The sequence below is a fragment of the Mus caroli genome, unplaced genomic scaffold (assembly GCF_978045245.1).
Source record: "Mus caroli unplaced genomic scaffold, Mus_caroli_1 scaffold_5, whole genome shotgun sequence".
Lineage (NCBI taxonomy): Eukaryota > Metazoa > Chordata > Mammalia > Rodentia > Muridae > Mus > Mus caroli.
The window spans coordinates 116,432,770-116,455,157 of NW_028227260.1; positions in this window are offsets into that span (position 1 = coordinate 116,432,770).

Consider the following 22,388-nt stretch of genomic DNA (forward strand, 5'->3'; position numbering starts at 1 on the left):
TCCAATTGGTTATCCACTGCCAAAGACTCAACACTGAAAACAGTACATGAACTCAGCAGATTGTATTTAGGAATATATGTACATATACACACATATATGCATGCCATAACAATTAGTGAAAAGGGAAGCCATGAATTTGAAGGATATCAGGGAACAGTATAAGGGAGGGCTTGGAGAAAGGAAAGGGAATGGAGGCATGTAGTCATTAAATTAAAATGCCAAAGATTAAAAAAAATAGCTATTTGGTAGGATAAATGCTTTGCATGGGGTCTGCATTAAACAGAATCCTTAAATAGATCTCAAGCTTTTAACTTCCTATATATTTCCTCCCCTTAGATGTGGGTGCACCTAACCTAATTATGTGAGCCCTGTAAATGAGGATATAGACGATGGCTATGGAAATCAGACATTTGAAGCTGTCACAGATGCTTTTGCTATTGGCCTTGACAGACCCAATCGTCATGGTGAGTGGCAAAGAATGGCAGACTGTTTCATAGCTGAGAGCAACCTTTGGCTAACAGTTATCAAGTAATCAGAGACAGTATAGGTAGTCGTGGTGGCGCATGTTTATAATCCCTGCACTCAGAAGGCTGAGGCAGGAGCATGGCTTGCGCTCAGAAGCTTGGATTGGCCTCAGTGTAAGGGTTTGGATATTAAGTGTTCCCTCAAAGGCATTGTTGAAGACTGGCTTGTGGAGAGAATAATTAAGAGGTGACTCACCAGGCATGGAGGTACACTCCTTAAATCTCAGCACTTGGGAGATGGAGCATGTCTACAAGTTCAAGGCCAGCATATTTTATAGAATGAGTTTCAGGATTACTTTGATAGACCAGTTAGAGAGAGAGAGAGAGAGAGAGAGAGAGAGAGAGAGAGAGAGAGAGAGAGAGAGATGGATAGATAGATAGATAGATGACTGGAACTTGAGGACGCTGGTCTAATAAATGTATTCAGCCACAGATTTTTAATTTGATGGTATTAGTGATAGGCGATTGAAACTTGGACACAAAATCTGAAAGAGGGTGTTACTGGGAGTATGTGTCAAGAGCAGTGGGCCCAAGTTCCTCAGTAGTCTTCTCTTCCATTTCATGCCTGAAGTTGTTTGTTTGTTTTTTGTTTGCTTGTTTGCCTTGTCATGGTTAATAATATTATAGTTCCTAACAGTCAATAATGAGTACCTAACAGTCAATATATGAGTTGAGAGAAGTGAACCTCTCAAAAAAGTAGGGTAGGAACCTGAGTAGAAGTAAGGGAAATGGGTGTCAGGTGTAGGCCCTGAATTTCCATCAGCTACTTGGAATCTGTGGGGTTTGACTCAGTTCCTCCCTGCCCTTACAATTCTAGAGATACCAGAGAGCAGAGTCGGCAACTCAACTCGGGACTAGGGAGGGGAGGGAAGCACTGGAAGCCAGCCACTCCCAGAACCTTGGATGTGGAGGCGATTAACAAGAATGAGAAAGGAGGCAGAAACCTGGTCCCAAGCTGGACCATCTGTACCCTTTGTGAAACAATTTGAAACTTTTTGGTTTCATCTTGAGAAACTTTAGTCCACAGTGTGCCGGTTGGAAGACACAATCTGTGAATTACCTCGTGGTCTCAACAAATAGCCTTTGTTCTCTCAGCTCTGTGTGATGGGAAATAGAGTGTCTCTGAAAAACACTCTTCATGTTAGGCCGTGGGGATTGCCCTAAGGAGAGGAGATTCTGCTATCCCCAGTGGGTGCATGCCCAATGAAACAAAAATGCCTCCCAGAAAATGAGATTCCTGAACCTTCTTCATTGGAGTGGTACTTGTAGGTCAGTTGGACCTCTAATTTTCTCAGATCTAAAATCCATAGGTGTTCTTTCAACTGTGGGATGGGGAAGCTGCTACCTCACATAATGAGCAGGATGATCTGAAGGCACTCTGGATCCAAATATCTACCTTTACTATACCCATGGCACTGCCTTCTGCCTTCTTTTGCCTTAAAAAGCTACTGGTAGACCTGTTCCCTTGAACCATACAGCCTAGTCAGAATGTTCGTCATCAGGGCCTCCTCCCTTCAGCACACCCAGACTGTGTGAATACACACTGTGTGCTTGGGTCTATTTTAGATGCTATGGAGGCAATAGCAAAAGAAATACTGAATGTTTACTGTTTACTGGACACTGAGCATGTACTGACCACAACCAGCCAGGGAAAATGTGCCCCCCCCTCCCCGGCTCAATAGTGGCATGACTGTTTCCAGGGTAACCAACCACCTTTTGATTGGATGGATGTAAGGCTCATTTCACAGGGAGAATTCAGACATGGCAATATAAACCTGGCCAAAAGCTCATGGCTGAGGGTGGATGTTATAAGCCCTAGAAGGAAATCTATTATTGTTGTTTTGATATTGGGCATGGTGTCAACACGATCACAAAATATTGTATGATAACATTTTCCATTTTAAAAAGTTTTTTTAAGAAGAAATACAGCCAGGTGGTGATAGTACACGCCCTTAATCCCAGCATTCAAAGGGGTGGGGGGCAGAGACAGGTGAATCTCTGTGAGATTGAGGCCAGCATGGTCTACAAGGCAAGTTCCAGAATAGCTAGGACTACTACACAGAGAAAAATCTATGGTGTGGGGGTGGAGGGTGGAGGTGAGGGAGTGCGGGGAGAAAGAAAATAGAAGAAAGAAGAAATACAAAGGGTCAATAAATATTTGAAAAGATGCTCAGCATCCTTCACCATCAGGGAAATGAAAATTAAAATTACTCTGAGATTCCCCCTCATTGAAGCCAGAATCGCTAGTAGTCAGAATGGCTATCATTAGGGGGAAGATGCTAGGAAAGCTGGGAGGGAGAAGAACCCTTATTCAGTGCTGGCTGAGGTGGAAAGCACTTTAGCCTGCATGGAAATAAACATGGAGGTTTCTCAAAAGACTAATTCTAGAAATCAGGTATGACCCAGCTGTGCCACTCTTAGACATACACTTAAAAGACTCAATATTCACCACCAGAGATACCCACCCATTCATATTTATTGAAGCATTTTCCACAATAATCAGCATAGATGATCACCAATAATGCAATACAAATACACAATAGAATTTTACTCCACTACAAAGAAAAAAAATAAATTATGAAATTTGAAAGAAATGGATGGCTATGAATATGATCACATCAAGTGAGCTGTCCCCAAATCAGAGAGATAAGGACCACATGCAGGGTGTGACTTCTAATCTTTAGATATGTGTGTTTGTCTGGGAGTGAGTGTGTGTAAAGATTGCATGAGCTATGAAAGGTCACATGGCAGGTCCCAAGCTTCCCTGAAGCTTGGGAAGGTGATAAAATACGGCACTAAAAACTTTATATGCCCCAGTACAGGGGAACGCCAGGGCCAAAAAGTGGGAGTGGGTGGGTAGGGGAGTGGGGGAGGAGGGTATGGGGGACTTTTGGGATAGCATTGGAAATGTAAATGAGGAAAATACCTAATTTTTTAAAAATGTTAAAAAAAAATACGGCACAAAAATGAAAAGAGGAACTCTAGAAGCCAGAAGGATATGAGCCAAAATGGGGGAATGGGGAGGGGGGAGCTCAACCAAATAAAGCATGAATAAAACTGCCTTGATGAAGCCGGTTGCTCTGTGTGCTAATTAAAAGCAAATGAACAAAAATAATATGAACCATGACGCAAATTACTTACGGTAAAGATAGAAATGATAACTGGATGAACTAAAAAAGGAAAGTGAAAAAAGAACGTAGCTTAAATGAAAAAAGAAAGAAGCAGATTACAGGTAAAGGATTTTAGGTCGAGAGAAGAGATACAGAGATATAAGGTTTCTACCTTATATCACAATAGAAGAAACCGTCTAAGCCACGTTATACAAATATAAAAGAGGAATGAAAATCACAAATTACCTTTTAAAAGATAAAAACAATAAGAGTGTAGGAAAATGAAAAACACAAAGAGGAAAAGATGAAAATAAGAATAAAACCCCAAAGCACAAAAATAACATATCAACAATTTCATTCTCAATTCTCTAACAGCAGAACATACAGGGATTCAGCATCAGTTCAACCTGATGCTGAACCCAGACTTGTTGAGGACCAGGATCAATGGTGTTGTAATCATTGTAAAGGCTGCCACAGATGAACATGATCAGCATTTTATCCTCTGTCCTCACCGTGTTCAGAGGAAAACACACACACACACACACACACACACACACACACACACACACTTTTTACTCCTGTGAGCTGTGAGTAACTAATTTCCAAGTCAGGGGATGTCTCCCAAGTGTGTTAGAGTTGGAGGAAGTAGGTGAAGTGCTGAGATCTGTAACTACAGTACCCATCTCAGTGCTTTCTGGTCCTGTGCAGTATTAAGCACATGACAGAGTGAGGAAGTTTGAGGAGTGACCACTGGAACTGAGCGTTAGAATTCTCTCCATCTTGTGAGAAGTAAATTGCACTGTAGAAAAGATGTCTTAGAGTTTACATGGCCTGCTCCTCTGATTTGGTACTATCAATCTTCATAGTTACCCTGGGTTTTTTTGTTGTTGTTGTTGTTGTTGTTTTGTTTTGAGGGGCTTTTTTCATAAATCATAAGGCAAGGAAAGTAACTGCTGTGCTGGAACCGCTCACTGAACTCTGGTTGGGGTCTACTAATCTCCAAAGCAGCTAAGAGGATAGGACCACCTCCTGTGGAGATCTTCATTGCCAGAGACTGTCTACATCCAGTCTCACCCCCACCCCATCCACCAACTGTCAAGAATTCTAGAGAGGAGCAATGGTGGGAGAGCTCAGTGGTTATGCACATGCACTGCTCTTGAAAAGAACCCAAAATCAATTCCCATCACCCACACTGGGTGGCTCACATTGGTTGGCTCACAACCATGCTGTAACTCTTGCTCTGAGGGAACCTTAGGCTTTGGATTCCTCAGCCACAAACCATGGCATATACATACTTACACAGAGACCCACCCACAGACATATAATTAAAAGATAATAAAACGAATCTATAAAAAAAAAAGTGAAATTCTTCAAGGTACAGAAGAGCTAGCTAGACAGATAAATGTTTTCTTCCCTAGAGATTTATGAGGCAGAGAACTAGAAGGTACTTTGTCAGCATGTGTCATACAAGGGCCCAGAGGTCAAAAAGAAGGGTGAGGATCCTCGGTGTGCCACAATGCTGAGTTTAGCAGGGAACATGGAAGCAATACCAATACCTGAGACTTAGGGATGAATGGGTTAAAGAAGTGAAGGTGAAAGCTGAAAGGGACAACATAGAAGACAATGGGGAATAGGAAGCCTCCCAGGAGTGTTTCCCAGCGTATAGGCTGCACGGGACTGAGGAGAGCTATGAATGCAGCCAAACACAAAACCATACACTTGTTTACATTGCTATGAGAGAGCTTGGCAATTTAAAAAAAAAAAAACACAACTCTGTTGCAGTTCTTGCGCATCAACTTTGTAAAAGACAACATTATGCCGCAATACCGAAAGGTCAGACAGGCTGAGCTCTGGGACTCACTGGGCTGGTGAGCCTACTTGGCCAGCCCCAGAGCAATGAAAGACCCTGTTCTCACAAAGCAAGGGAGACAGCACCTGAGGAACAACAACCAAGGTCGCTTTCCAGCCAACAGGTGTATACAGGTGCAGTTGCATCAGAGGTACTGTTGTGGCTCACTCCATTTAAAGCAACAGGACTAGAAGGAACTTGTCAGAGAAGGTTGCAATCAGCACGCAAGGTCTGATAGAGAAGACTACTTACTATGCAGATTGCTTTTAGATGATGTGAACCCTGAGTCACTAGGGGTCATCATAGATGAGCTAGAGAAGAGACAGGAAAAGCAGATGACAGCCACTAATCCTAGGTGTCTAGAAGGATCTTGAGGATGCTGGCCTCTGAGATCTAATTGCCATGCTCAGAGTCAAGCCTGCTATCATATTTGACTCATGTTTCTTTGGTTCAGGGATTGGAGCAGAATTGAGAAGTTTCTGGAAAAGTATTGGCAGGCCACAGAAGAGCAATAGACTGGGAAATGGAGTGTGTGCCCTGAGACCCCAGGGCTGCATGGGACAACAGTTAAAAAGGATCTTATTTGATACATGGCCGAGAGTGGAGCCAGGATATAAGGCAACTAGTTAGAGAGAATGTCCCAGAACCCTACACATGGTGACACATCTGCAATCCCAACACTCTGGAAAAAGGCAAGAGAAGATGCAAGTTGGAAGCCAGTGTGAGCTGCATACTGAAATCTTGACTCAAAACAAAGAAAGCCAGGCACAGTGGCTACTGTCTTTAATCCCAAAACTCAGGAGGCAAAGGCAAGGGGATCGTTATGCTAGCCTGGTCTACATATAGGCTTTAGGGGCTACATAGTGAGATCCTGTTTAAAGGAGAGAGAGAGAGAGAGAGAGAGAGAGAGAGAGAGAGAGAGAGAGAGAGAGAGAGAGAGAGAGAGAATGAAGAGAGGAAGGGAGGGAAGGAAGGAGAAAGGAAGGAAAAAAACCCAAAGGCAGAATGGAGTTTCCTCCTCCAAAACCAGCCAATCCAAGGGTGTATGCTCCAAAAGTTTGCCACTCAATCACACATTCATGGCACACCATTGCTAAGCCAAAAAAGCAGCAGGACTGATTGCCCCTTTAAGAACTCATTGATGCTTATGAAGTTCTTCCATAAAGGAATGCTACCCCAAGAAAGAGTGGTAATGAGAAGCATAGTGGGAGAACTGAAACCTGTTGAGTATCTTAGGCACAAGAATTCCTAGTCATCAGGAACTGGGTAATGAAAAGGCCACATTGGATGTAGAGTCTTCCTTGATCTCACAGTGCACGGAACGAATACTTAGATGCTGGTGGGAAGGTCTGCCCCACTGGGTTCACTGAGAATGACAGAAGCCCAGGAAGAATAAATGTGATCACTTGCGAATAATAGCACATTCTTGTATGGAGGAAGAGCTCCACGGAGGTTTACAAACTATGACTGCACATAAGAGTAACAGTGTGAGGACATGGTTCAACGAGAAGCCTGTAAATCAACAGCAAACATTGTAACCCAAAAGGAAGTGAGGGCCAAAATGAGAGAGATGAAGAAAAAGTCATTTCTAATGATCTCTAGACATAACTCATGACAAAAAAAAAGGAAAAGGCTTTTTGGTTTGAGGGAGTGTGGCATTTTTAAAAGATTTATTCGTATTTATGTGTATACTTGTGTGTGCATGTATGCATGCCATGTGTGTACAGTTACCAGTGGAGGCTGGAAGAGGACATGGGATACCCTGGGGCTAGACTTTATAAACTGTTGTGAGCTGCACAACCTGAAGGTGCTTCAAACTGAACTAGGGTCCTCTGGAGGAGCAGCAAGCATTCTTAATCAGGGAGCCAACAACTCCTTAGTCCCAACAGAATGTATTTTTTAAATAACTGCATAAATATGAGTCCCCATAGAGGACTCTAGGAATTTTTGCAGAGAACACACCTGAGCCCCCAGTTAGTCTTCTCAGTGAGCCTCAGTTCCTCGTCTAAGTGCTTAGAGGATGAGCTAGATTCGGAGGTTCATTTTAGTCCCTTCTACATCTGAATTTTATAATCACTGGGACCCTCTTCCAAAGTTGCCAGTTCCTCTTAGAGAGGTCACATTTTGCAGCTCCACTACAAAGTGTGCCTGCATTAACCAGCTGAGCCTCGCTTCAAGAGGAGGCCTGGTAATATCTTCAGAACAATCTCTTTTTTTTTCCCCCAGTCGTTTAGAAATGTAACTGTTTTTTTTCCCAATTTTAAAAAATGTCCAGAGTTGCAGACTTCATGAAGATTCATCAGACTCTTTCCTCTACTCCTAAAGAGACTGTTATTCCCCTATTGCCTGCACACTCACATAGTGGTCAAAGGACAACCACAAATGTTTCTCCTCAGGAACCACTCACCTGTTTGTTGTTGGTTTTGGTTTGGGGTTTTGTTTTGTTTTTTGTTTGTTTCTTTCTTTCTTTTTAACCACAGAGTCTCTCACTGACCTGGAGCTCATCAGTAACCTGGGTGTCACCTGGCTAGACACCTGGGTTGTTATAGACAGCACCTCAAGGATCCCTTTCCCCACATCCCCAGGTCTAGGATCACAGGTTCATTCCATACCACACCCATGAATCTCAAAAGAGTTTCCCTCTGACTTTCTATTTTTCTAGGACAGCTAGGTTTATAAGGGAAAATCCGAATAAGGATGCAGAGGTAACACCATGACCCTCAGTTTGTAGAATCGCTCTTTGGCACACAAAGGCCACATGATAGGAAAAAAAGGGCTATACAAATACTTTATCTCCTCAGTAACCTCGTTGTTTTTTTTTTTTCTGAAAACCAATACCTTGGGTGTCACTGTTGTTCTTTTCTTCTCCATATCTAGACTTTCCCACTCTCCTATCTCTTCACTGTGTCATTTGTCGTTTCTGGCCCTCGTTTAGCGCATCTCCCTTACACTCTGTACTAGAAAACTGAGTTCTGTTGTTAAAATGTATTGCTTGTAATAGATAGCTCTGTACTAAATGTTCGAGCTTGCACTCAGATCAGGTGAATAAACTACTTTATGTTTCTACTTTCAAAGATTGTTAACTGCTCTAACAATACAAAACATGTTCTTGGCTTTTTTTTCCCCCCCACTGAGCCTCAGCTATGTTGGATGAAAATCTCCCTAACAGAATTGAAGGTTTTTTAAGGACCAGAAGCCCCGGTAGATGTAGGTTGTGACCCCTTGGGGGTCGTATATCAGATCTCCTGCATATCAGATACTAACATTATGATTCATAGCAGTAGCAAACTTACAGTTATGAAGTAGTAACGAAAATAATGTGTTTGGGGGTCACCACAACATGAGGAATTGTATTAAAGGGTCACAGCATTAAGAAGGTTGAGAACCACGGCTGTAGACTCTGAGAAGTTGTAAGGCCTTCAACAAGTCACACAATCTCTGTAAACCTCAGTTTCCTGCCCTATAAAGGAGCATTATGGAACATGTCTAGCAGCAGATTGAGAGGCGTCAAGAGTAGCGAAATGAAGGAAGTATGGTATTTATAAAATCAGATCTTTTGCCTGTGCTCTTCTGATCCATCAGCTTGGCAGAAGGCATGCCTTTCTCACGAAGACAAAGAAATCAGGCATGCTGATCTCCTTAGGGAAGAAGTCTAACACTAACACATTTGCAAGGGGGGGGAGCTATGGAGTTGGAGAAATCTAGGTTAGACTCCTGCCTCTTGTGAATATTATGATCTTGAGAAAATACTGAACTGAGACCTAAATTTTCCTGTTAAATAGAGCCGCTTAGTACCTATATCATAAGCTAACAATGATATCTCATTAATTTAATAACAGTCATTTGAATACTACTATATGCTAAGAAAAGCTCAGAATAGTGGTCAAAAGAGAGAAGGGCACTTCTCTCACAGGTAATTTGGTGAATCTCTGCATATGGGACATTCTCAGCAAGGTAACTAGAGCATTGCCTTTATGTCTCTTTGGACCTTGCTTGGTGTCTCTCTGTGGGAATCACACTGATAACCACAGTAAGGCCATTTGCCCAGTGATTCACCACATGGAGTTGCAGGAAAGTGGAAGTACTTTGTAGAGTTTCAAGCCTGTCTTTGGTGTACAAAATTGGGGGATTCTCTTGGAGGGAACTTGCAAGGCTGCAGAGGCTCCTTGTAAGCTGCATTTGTAACTATTTCCAAGCTCTGTGGTGTATAGTCCACCCTGGTCTGTTTTTAGGATCTGTCTCTCTGTCTCTGTCTCTCTGTCTTCCTTCTCTGTCTCTGTCTGTCTTTGTCTCTGTCTTTGTCTCTCTCTCTCTCTCTCTCTCTCTCCTCCTCCTCCTCCTCCCTCCCTCCCTCCTTCTCCCTTCTTCCTCCTCCCCCCCCTCCTCTTTCCTCTCTGACAAGGTCTAAAGTATCTCAGGCTGGCCTTGAATTAATTAAGTAGCTGAAGATGACCTTGAACCTTCGATTCGTTCTGCCTTCACTTCCCAAGTGCTGGCATTATAAGTGTGTCCCAGTTATGCCCAGTTTATACATTAAGATCAAACCAAAGGCATCAGACGTAACAGATAAGCACTCCATCAATTGAGCTACATCCCCAGCCACCCTAGTTTCCTCTTTGCACAAAAGGCCTAAATAGTTTTCCCATGCCAATAGCAGAAACTTTCATTCCTTTTTTTCTGCCCCAAAGGAATAGCTATTTATCCATTAGTGCTTGCTTGTTCTTTATTCGTCAACATTAGATGACAAGGGAACTCTAAGGAGGGTAACCTATGGTATCTGATCTAAACAGTGTTGATAATTCTATTAGGTAAGATTCACCTCATTTTACAGACATGGAAAGTTAGGCCCTTGAAAGGCTGACAGCATTATGTAAACTTAAATCCAAGTCTGACTCTAATGTCTACTGCTCCTCCTACTGCATGAAGCTGAAGTATTTTGGTATGTGTAAGTACATGTGTAAGTGTACATCTTAGTTCCAGTAAGTGGGTACTTAAGCTCTAGGGTAGTTATGACCTTTGACAGCATGGTGGTTCTCTAGCTAAGGAGCTGTTATGAGATGCCTAATTTTCTTTCTTTTTTTTTTATTATGTATTTTCCTCAATTACATTTCCAATGCTATCCCAAAAGTCCCCCATACCCTCCCCACCCACTCCGCTACCCACCCACTCCCATTTTTTGGCCCTGGCATTCCCCTGTACTGAGGCATATAAAGTTTGCATGTCCAATGGGCCTCTCTTTCCAGTGATGGCCGACTAGGCCATCTTTTGATACATATGCAGCTAGAGTCAAGAGCTCCGGGGTACTGGTTAGTTCATATTGTTGTTCCACCTATAGGGTTGCAGATCTCTTTAGGTCCTTGGATACTTTCTCTAGCTCCTCCATTGGGGGCCTATTGTGATCCATCCAATAGCTGACTGTGAGCATCCACTTCTGTGTTTGCCAGGCCCCGGCCTAGTCTCACAAGAGACAGCTATATCAGGGTCCTTTCAGCAAAATCTTGCTAGTGTATGCAATGATGTCAGCGTTTGGAAGCTGATTATGGGGTGGATCCCTGGATATGGCAGTCTTTAGATGGTCCATCCTTTCGTCACAGCTCCAAACTTTATCTCTGTAACTCTTTCCATGAGTGTTTTGTTCCCAATTCTAAGAAGGGGCACATTGTCCACACTTTGGTCTTCGTTCTTCTTGAGTTTCATGCGTTTAACTAATTGTATCTTATATCTTGAGTATCCTAAGTTTTTGGGCTAATATCCACTTATCAGTGAGTACATATTGTGTGAGTTCCTTTGTGATTGTGTTACCTCACTCAGGATGATGCCCTCCAGGTCCATCCATTTGCCTAGGAATTTCATAAATTCATTCCTTTTAATAGCTGAGTAGTACTCCATTGTGTAAATGTACCACATTTTCTGTATCCATTCCTCTGTTGAGGGGCATCTGGGTTCTTTCCAGCTTCTGGCTATTATAAATAAGGCTGCTCTGAACATAGTGGAGCATGTGTCCTTCTTACAGGTTGGGACATCTTCTGGATATATGCCCAGGAGAGGTATTGCTGGATCCTCCGGTAGTACTATGTCCAATTTTCTGAGGAACCGCCAGACTGATTTCCAGAGTGGTTGTACAAGCTTGCAATCCCACCAACAATGGAGGAGTGATCCTCTTTCTCCACATCCTCGCCAGCATCTGCTGTCACCTGAATTTTTGATCTTAGGAGATGCCTAATTTTCTTCCCTTTGGCCGGGTGTCTTACTCCTTCGTTAGAAACCTGGAATCAGTCCAGTCTCTACAGTGCTCTGATCTCTTAGCCCCAAACACCAGATGTGTGGTTGTCCTGATACACCATTGGCCAGGTGACCAACAGTAAGACCCAACACTGTGAGGAGCAAGTGCCTTCTGCCACCTCCCCATTTCAGATACTCTTCTTCCGTATTGAGGGTAGTCCCCCTGACACTGGGCAGCAGTACTGTGTACAAACTACCAGCATATTCCTGAAACTTAGAGAAGGCCTGACACTCTGCAAAGTACTTCCACTTTCTTGCAACCCCATGTGATGAACCACTGAACAAATGGCCTTACTGTGATTATAAGTGTTCATTATTCCCACAGAGATTCCAACCAAGGTCCAAAGAGGCACAGGGATACACCTCTAAAATTGCTGTGCAGCTGAAAGTCTCTGCTGCCAAAGTGGCATTTAAATATCTTGGGGGGAGTGTTTGTTCTTAATCCTTTCATTTACATAATACCAACTACTAAACGTTATCACAGATCCCTGGCAGTTACAGCCTGTATCTCACTACACTGGACATTGTACTATACATGTTCATCTCATATAGGTTCATATGGTACTCACAGGCCTTAACAGTGAGTCCCTTGACTAATTCCTGTTTTAGAGGTGAGGTAACTGATACTCAAATGGCTTAAGTAACAGGCCCAAGGCCATAAAGCTAGGAAGTAATATTGTGAAGCTATTCTAATGTTCTACTGGACTATGCCCCTAAAGCCGGGCCCCAACACCCATGTCAGATGGGTTACAAGGTAACTCCAATTCCTGGAGATTTGGTGTCTTCTGGCCTCCATGGACACCAGGCCCACAAGCAATATACAGATATACATGTACGAAAAACACCCATGTACATGAAATAAAAATAAAAATGGATGTCTATATCACACCCCTCCTCTTCAAGGCTCATAGATCTGTGTGGAAAAGAGTATATAAATGGTGGTGGATGACTTCCAGGAAACTGCCATTTTCCAGACATAACAAGACTGATACATATATGAACCCACGGAGACTGACAGCATTCACAAGACCTGCACAAACTGAAGCCAGACAAAATCCCAACATGTGAGAAGGGAAGAAGGCATGACGTTCCACCCCAGGTAAGGAGCTACTGGCAACTGATAGCTATTGGAAAGAGAGTCAGTTTTCTTCAACAGGGTGACACTGGGTATATCAATCACATCCCAGGGTGGGCCCCATGCTCCCAAATAGTTAGGCAATACAAATTAGACTCTGTAATTTTTTTCTTGCTTGTTTTTTTTTCTGTTTTTTTTTTTTAAGAGAAAACGAACATAAAGTTGGGTGTGTAGGAGGTAAGGGGTGATCTGGGAAGAGTTGGAGGAGTGGGGATAATTATGATTGACATTTTAAAAAAAGAATTAATGTCATGGTAATACTCAACACAACATAGAGTGTTTTGATAAGATGCACCGCATCATGCTGAGTAGACCTCATACATAGCACAACATCATACTGTATAGCCCTTATTCAAAACTCTTAAGATTAATTAATTAAAATTAATTAATTTTTCTGACTTGAGTATTAATTAAATTTAATGGAGAGACATTTAAATTAGATTTTTATTGATATTTGTAAGTAAATAACTCACAAATTCCTTTTGTTTCTTAATTTTTTAAAGTAAGCACATTAAAACCATTTTGGCACTCTTTAAAACATAAATAAATATTTTAAAAACTTTTAAATTGAGGTAATAAAGCAGAAGAATTTCACAGAGAAGGCACTAACCACATGTGTCAACTTAAGTTGAATTAAATAAAACTAAACATTCAGTTGCTTAGTCATACTGAGTGTAGTTCAGTAGCCACACGTGTTTAAGGCTGTGTTAAAGGTTAATCTTCCTCACTAGGTTGATCCTCCAGATTTATGCCTTAGTAAAAATATTAGTTGAAGACAGTATTTTTCACTAGCTGCACATTTGAAAAGAATGGCCCTGGCGTTCCCCTGTACTGGGACATATAAAGTTTGCAAGTCCAATGGGCCTCTCTTCCCACTGATGGCTGAGTAGGACATCTTCTGCTACATATGCAGCTAGAGACAAGAGCTCTGGGGTACTGATTAGTTCATATTGTTGTTGGTTGCAGACCCCTTCAGCTCCTTGGGTACATTCTCTAGCTCCTCCATTGGGAGCCCTGTGTTCCATCTTATAGATGACAGTGAGCATCCACTTCTGTGTTTGCTAGGCCCCCGCATAGCCTCACAAGAGACAGCTATAACAGGGTCCTTTCAGCAAAATCTTTATATGCCTCAGTACAGGGGAACGCCAAGGCCAAGAAGTGGGAATGGGTGGGGAGAAGAGTTGGGGGGGAGGGTGTGGGGGACTTTTGGGATAGCATTGGAAATGTAAGTGAAGAAAATACCTAATTAAAAAAAAAAAACGGGCGTGGTGGCGCATGCCTTTAATCCCAGCACTTGGGAGGCAGAGGCAGGCGGATTTCTGAGTTCGAGGCCAGCCTGGTCTACAGAGTGAGTTCCAGGACAGCCAGGGCTACACAGAGAAACCCTGTCTCGAAAAATCGAAAAACAAACAAAACAAAACAAAAACAAAACAAAACAAAACAAAACAAAACAAAAAACAAAACAAAACAAAACAAAAAAAAAACAAAAAAGGATATTTAGTGGCATTTCTGCTCTGTAACCACTAGATGTCAGTATTGTACGTTTCCTCCAATTTTGACACCAAAAATTATCTCAGTGCTTTGCCAAATGTTCTCAAGGAAGCAAAATTGCTCTCCACCTCACTTGGAAGTTAGGAACCTCTACCTTAAGGGTATCATACGTACTTGAGTCAAATAGCAAGTCTTCTTACTTACTAACTTAACCTGGCATTCTGAGTGTACGTTAGCTTGTTGACAAATTTTTCTGGCAGATTACAAAGTACATCGATTTGTGTTGAACAAGCGGCTTTAATAGTTTATTAAAGATATCATAAAAGTGTCAAGCCATGCACATCAGCTGAACTATAGTCACTATGCCAGAAGGGATACGCGGAATGACTAGCTCTTCAAATTGGATAGGCAGGAACTATAACTAGGAAATATAAGAAGTATCAGAGATAGATTGGCTTATAGTGTAAAAATAAGAGGATAGACAGTAAAATATAGAGAATCGAGTGAGAAATAGCAACACTATTATATACCACACTTTGAATACTAATTTATAATTTTATTTTTTTATTCTTTATATTTTTGTTTTTTGTTTTTTTGTTTTGTTTTTTGAGACAGGGTTTCTCTGTGTAGTCCTGGCTGTCCTGGAACTCACTCTGTAGACCAGGCTGGCCTCGAAATCAGAAATCCGCTTGCCTCTGCCTCCTAAGTGTTGGGATTAAAGGTGTGCGCCACCACTGCCTGGCTTAATTTCTAATTTCTAGAAGTAACAAATGACAAAGAATTATGTTGCTTAAGAAATTCGTGAACAAACTCCTAGTATGATGACGTTAGAGCAGCAGAAAGTGTTCAAAGGACTGAACGTAAAGTCGCTGCAGGAAGAAAGCTATGTAGCATTAATCTCATTTAAACACACCACAGTGTGTATGATACATGAAGACATCATGCTTGAGGAGTGTGCAGATGGCTCAGTGGTAAGTGCACTTGCCACTCAAACATAAGAATCTGAGTTCATGCGGGGCGTGGTGGCGCACGCCTTTAATCCCAGCACTCGGGAGGCAGAGGCAGGTGGATTTCTGAGTTCGAGGCCAGCCTGGTCTACAAAGTGAGTTCCAGGACAGCCAGGGCTATCAGAGAAACCCTGTCTCGAAAAAAAAAAAAAAGAATCTGAGTTCATATCTCTAGCACCCACATGTAAGAAAATAAAAAGCTAGATGTGTCCACGCAGAGGATGGAGACAGGAAAAAATATTGGAGTTCGCTGGTCATCCAGCCTACCTCCAGGTTCAGTGAGAGACCCTGTCCCAGAGGAATAAAACAGACAGTGATGAAAACAGGATACCACACTTTCTTCTCTGGTCTCTGCAGGTGCACACACAGGCACACATACCAAAAACATGTGTGAGCGCACACATGTACAAGCTACATCATACTGTATAGCATAAGCATATAAAATTATTCATTTGCCAATTCAGTTGGGAAACAAATAAAATATAAAAAGCTTACAAATAACTATATGGGTTCCTACCTAGGGCTGAAATTTAGGTTCCTACTGAAATAGGACTCTTCCAAAGGAAACTAAATCTTGGTCTAAGAAAAAGATTGCTCCCTAGAGTGTTTTTAAAGATCAAATGAAACCAGTCAACTGTACCCTCAGAGAAACTCCAAACACTTTCCAAAATGTTCCCTCCTAAGTGCATTTTCACAAAGGCAAATATTTTTAACTATGTTGTAAATAATCAAAGGTCAAGAAATTACTCAAGGTACAGATGTTATCTGTCCCTGATGTACCTGTCACTTCATTAACACCTATTAATCTACCCATTGTTCTTGAGCAGAAAACATGTAGACTTGTATACTACAGGGTGTCAGTTAGCAAAGTGCAGTGCCCATGTGTCTTACTTGCCTGGGAATTGGAGTTTTTAAATTATTTCTTGAAAACTAGGGGAAAGTATGAGTTTATCTCAAAAGCATGGGATTTTTCTAGTATGGACAAAGTCCTGAGTTCCGTCTTCACCACAGTAAGTAAAGAAAGAAACGGATAAGTAAATAACCTGGGGGTGGGGAAGCAGAGGACATTTTGGTTAGTTCTCACAACTCATCAAAGAAACTTCTCATTGCAGTAGTCAGAGGAGAGCAATGAAGAAAGCTGCAACTTGCCAAAAGGCAGAGAACTACCGACCATGGGGTGCCCAGGCTCAGTTGATACATCTACAACACAATCCCCAGACCTAAGGTTCAGAGAACATCTCAGATCTGTAGTGAGAAGAAAGATTTTAAGAGCCAGAGGACAGGGAACTCTGCTGTGAGATTGTCTTCCAGATACGACAATAAGTCTGCCTAAAGAAGACCTGAGCAAGAGCACCACCAGTTAACATGGCAGTGTAGATGGCGAAACCTCATGGGATCCTGACCTTAGATGAATTGCTACAGGCAATTGATGAATGCAGAGAGGGAGAACTAGACTTCCAAAAGGATGCAGCCCTTAACTGGTTATTCAATAGCAAGTGCTCATCCCTCAAACCAAAACATACAAGCAACACTAAATCAACTCAGCAGCTTGTAGTTATGTGTTTATAATATATTATAAATATATAACATATAATTAAAGAAAAGAGGTTATGGATTCAAGAAGGAGTATCAGGGACCTGGGAAGAGTTAGAGGGAGTAGAGGGTGAAGAAATGATGTAATTATATTTTAATTAAAAATAAAATAAATTATTTTGTATTAATGTATTTAGCTTTGTGTGTGTGTGAGCATTTTGCCTGAGTGTTTGTCTGTGCACTGCATGCATGCCTGGAGCCAGCAGAGGCCAGAGAAGTTGAGATCCCCTGGGACTGAATTAACAGATGGTTATGATCCACCACGTGGACACTGGGAATTGAACTCAGGTCTTCGGTAAGAGCAGCCAGTGCTCTTTACTGCTGAACTATCTCTCCAGCACCAAAATACATTAATTTTTAAAAGCAGAGAAGAAAGGAGAGAGAAAGAGGAAGAAAAAGTGTTGTGAGGATACTAATGACCATTGGCCACACTCTTAATTACATCAAGGAGGGGAAATGGGGTCTGAGATCACTGGCTGAGAAATTACAGCTACACATTTCTGATGCTTTCTAATGACCTAAATTTGTCTTTGTCAATTGGAGAAAACAAAACCATGTAGAGCCAGACTTCACCATCAACATTGTTCCTTGGGTGCACTGGCATACAACTAGTCCTCCCAAGACTACTGGAACACACAAAGTTTAGTATCTGGATTGTATGGTCAAGAAAAATTCACAGGATGCTTAATGTTAGCAAGTGGGGCTCAGAAAAAGTCAATTATTTGTGGTCTCTAATCTGAAGTGGCATTCTGCATTATTCCCGAGGCTATCAAGCAAGGTTTGCACCCAAGTGGGTGGGTATTACTAGTGCATGGCTGACAATAGTTAGCCCCTCATCAGGACCACAGAGTTGTCAGTCTCACCTTCCTGAATCCTATTCTTTATGAGGAGAAACTGGCTAGCATGACGTGAGTGGCTCATCATTCTGACCAGGTCCTCCAGATGACCACCACTCTCACTGGAATAGCACAAAAGCACATAGGGCCTATCAAAATGCACATTAGTTAAGGGTTAATCCACAAACGCCCAAAGACTTACCAGCACATCTTGCTGTATCCAAGAGCAATCTCTGGGTCACAGAATGACAAGGTATTAGTTAGCCAAGGGAAGATCCACAGCCTTGGCTTCCAGTGGCTTGCAGAAGAAAAATCTGTAGAGATGGGCAAGATGCAGGCCCAGAATACCTGGAATGAAAACTGTTCAGGTCAGAAATGGTGTGTCACAGGAGAAATGGAAGCTGCCAAACGCAAAGTCACCACAGGCACTATTTTGCCTTAGGCTGAATGGACCTTTAGAGCAGGCCCACCTGGTTGCCAAGTGCCCTTGGTGGATGCTTTTGTTCTAACTGTTGATAAACTAACCCTTTCTCTAGCCCGTAATATACAGAATTCTAATTTTATCATTGACCCCATGAACCACAGAATCCTTTCCTACTCGTGAAGTCAGCAGTCCTACCCTTAACATGATCTGATTAGATTCTGAACTCCCTTGAATTTTCTTCATCTCCAATCTGCAACATGGTATTGTTCCCTGAGGTTCTTGAAAAGGGAGTCAGTCAGTCAACATCTGTCGGGATCTGGTTGGCTCCAAGTATACTCATTTCCACCACTGTCTAAACATCTCCAAGTAAATGTCTATACCTAGAGATGAAATATTGAGTGCAGACATGAGCTAGAGAGGAGACATACCCAAGTTCCTATTTGGGGGTGTTTGTTTGTTTAGTAGATTCCATTTGTAAGTCCTATTAAGGTTCGTTAAAAGCATGTAATCCTGAGGATACAGTCAAACGGTGATTCTAGGAAAACCCCTGTTAAATGGATATACAATGGGACATGCTCCGGGGCTATTAGGGGAATCATGAATGTTTAAGTATTTAAGTAGCATGCTTTTCCTCCCTATCTTCTGCTCCTGAACCAAAACAGAAGCTCAGAGAGAAGAACTTACACCTGCCACCTTCACATATAAGTGCCTCTGTCTTCCTTTCATTACATTCTACTGAGCTGTATTCACATACTCCAACTCTGGTGAACCACTGTTCCCTGGGCTGAGCATCCCCTAAGAAGCTAACTCCTCAAGTATACCTTGATTCTGTCAACATCCTTCAACAGGTACTTGTGCCAGATAGTGTGCTTGCTGGGCTCCCGAAAAGAAAAAGGAAATGTTTCACTCTGACAACTCAGCACAAAGCTAGCTATTAAAGTAGATACTGCTGTTGTGTACTTTGTCTCCTGTATGTTTCAGACCTTGTAAGAGATTCTGTGCCATCTATTTACATGGGCACTGGCTGCTCAACCTCCTCACACTAGCTGTCTCTGTTTCCCCTGCCTTTTCTTTTTCAACTTTGCTTTCACACTTTGGGAAGGGGAGTGGATAGTCTTACTTAAGACAAGTTGGCTTTCAACCCTCTGTAGCAGAGGATGGTCTTGAACTTTTGATCTTTCTGCCTCTACCTCCTAAGTGCTGGGCTAACAGGTATGCACCACCATGCCACGATTATGCATTGTTGGGAATTGAAACCAGGGCTTTGTACATTCAAGGCAAGTACTCTATCCATTCACTGAGCTACAGTCCCTGAATGGCCTGCTTCTTAAATAGACCATCCTTTGAACTCAAGTCCAGATTTATCCACCTGAAGCCAAGAAAACAGGCTTTTTAATTTCCACCCTGAACATCTTAGGCTTTGGTAGATCCTGCCATGGGAAACAAATACTAATGAAGGCACCCTGAAAAAGCAAACCCAAGAGAATTGCAAGAAGAAGAATCTAAAAGGAACTGGCCCTGAATCCCAGAGAGGAAGCTTACCACTCATTTGAGAGCAGTGAAATCTCAACCATCGTGACCATCACCACCCGGCTGGTCAAAGCGTTCACCATTCACTCTCAACTCCTCTGTCACCTGAGATTACAGAAAGAGCCTTCTAAAAGTCCACAGTATCTGTCCAAAGCCATCAACTAAGGGCACAACCACAAGGGGAGAGATCTAGAGATGTGTCCTTAAAACAGTTGCCAAGGACACTTCATAAAGAGACCAGCAGGGATCCCAGAGACCAGGCCCAGAGGATATTAATACATGTGGCCAAAAAGTTAATTTATATCATAGCCTGTCTCAACTTTTTCCCATGATCAGTATCCTCCAAGAAACCTTTTTCTCCCTAATAGAACCCTAATACACTTTAATATAAGTATGCTCATTTTCTAATGCCTCATGTCTTATCACCATCAAGAGAGTAGGAGCAGGTGGTTACCGTGACAGTGCAGCGGGTAGGGCATTAATGTTTTTAATCCCATATCTCTATGCCCAAAGCACCTCACCTTAGCACCTCATATGAAGGATCATTCCAAATGCCATGAGGCCACTTTGAACCTGCAGGTTAGCTATTCCATAGCTGCAATGAGGAAGCTGTGTTTCTATGTTGGATTCCTTGTAACAGATGAAGAGAGTTAGGAAAACGTAAAGTAGCTTCACTAGTGAATGGTAAATGCCCCTATATGTCAACATATTCATTCATTAAGCACATGGCTACATCTGTCTGGGTTATACTTGCCCTGTGCGAACTGCTTCTACTTAAAATACACACACAAATCCCAAAACAACACTATGCACACATATTAAGAATATGCTGAAAGCCAGACCACCACCATCCATTACAACCATTTCGAGTGCATGCCTGTAATCCTAGTTAGGAGGCAGAGGTAGGAAGAGTCTAAGTTTGGGTCTAGCCTGAGCTACACACTGAGCCTGCATCTCAAAAAGAATATACTATTTTGAGATAGTGCTCCATCAAGTAACTGAGGGACTGCATGGAATACATTTTTAAAATACAGCTTGGAATCAATTTAAAAAATTGTGACAGCTAAAAAAAACAAAACAAAACAAAACAAAACAAAACCCTGCAGGTGTTTTTCTTTAATGCAAATTCTCGTTATATTTCTCGTTATATTTCCTTCTCCTGGTTGTCGGGAGCATCTAGTGAACACTAGCAAGATGTTTTTTGACATATGCAAGCTATGGCCTGTGCTCTTGTCCAAGACTCTCTCCATAGCCCATATGCCCCACTGACACCCTCCTTGTACAGCTCTCCCTTCCTCAATTTTTGAATCACTTCTTAGAAACACTGGTGACGCGGGACTGCTGTAAAGTGCCTCGGTGCCCAGGAAATGGCACAAACGCACATTCTCTGCAGCTCCACAGTTTTCCCTGCACTACCTCCCTCATTGCCTTGATAAGTAAATTGAGCAAGTACTGCAGTGGTTTGGGGGGAACTCCAGCTCTAGCTCCTCACTCCCTGGGAGCAGCTTGACAAGTTGGAACTCTGGCAGGAAGGAGAAAAAGCCCAAACACCGAGAAGCCTGGAGATGACCAGAAACTCCAGATTGCTTCTCTAGGGATTCTCTTGTTTCAGCTTTGCGCTCGAACCTGGCAAGTCCTGGAAGTTGGGCCAGATTCATGTCTTCCCAGGAACAGGCACCCTCATACCTGTGGGAGCTTTCCCAGCGGTGCTCTGCCCCACCCATGTGGTGCACTCCCACACATGGGAGAGATGTTGCAAGTTCCACTCCCAAGTGAGGCACCACCTGCATCCCCTCTCCCCCCAGGGTCTCTGCTCGTTGTTCTTCTTTACTGCAAGCCTTCTGCTAGGGTAGGTGCAGCCCCCTACCCTGCATGTCAGAGCCCTGCCACAATCCACTATGATGTCCACTGGGACCAGATTACTTACTTTGAGTCTTCAGGCAACCTTAATTACCAGCAGCAGAGTTTCTCAGCCAGCGGCTAGTTCTTTATGCAGCACACCCTTGGAAGCGCCTAGGAGCCCAGGCCATAGACACAACCTTGGCTGCTGCCACGAGGGGGCACCTTTCTCCTCCAAACACCCACATACACGTGGCTCCGAACGGATGCAAGGACTAGCTGAAGGAACTGTCTTCTGAACCAGATCCAAAAAGGGTTGGACTTGTTTCTTACCGGATCAGGAACTGTGGGCGCCCACTTTTCTCTGTATGCTATGTGCAAACTACCAGTTGCTCTTCGGCTCTTTTGCATCTCTCTGTACCCTGGAGCCAAGGAATTCAAGAGATAATTAGACTTTTTGAATAAGTCTAAAGAGAACAGAATAGAAACTTACCAGAGCTGGGAAAGATGCTTCCTTTGGGAAGGAAATGTAAAATGGGCCGATTTCTGGAGTTTTAGACTGTAGCCTAGGAGTGGGAAGCAGAGGGAAGAGAAGTCAGGGACAGAAAAGGAATTTCATTGGTTTTGAACCAGAGTGATTGTTTGCACACAGAACATCTGTCCTGTTACTCCTAGACTTTCCTGGGGAATATCACTGCTGATATTCTAGAGTACTTGTGTTCAGGGGTCTGGAGTAACAAGATTCAAATCCTACTCCAACCAGAGTCT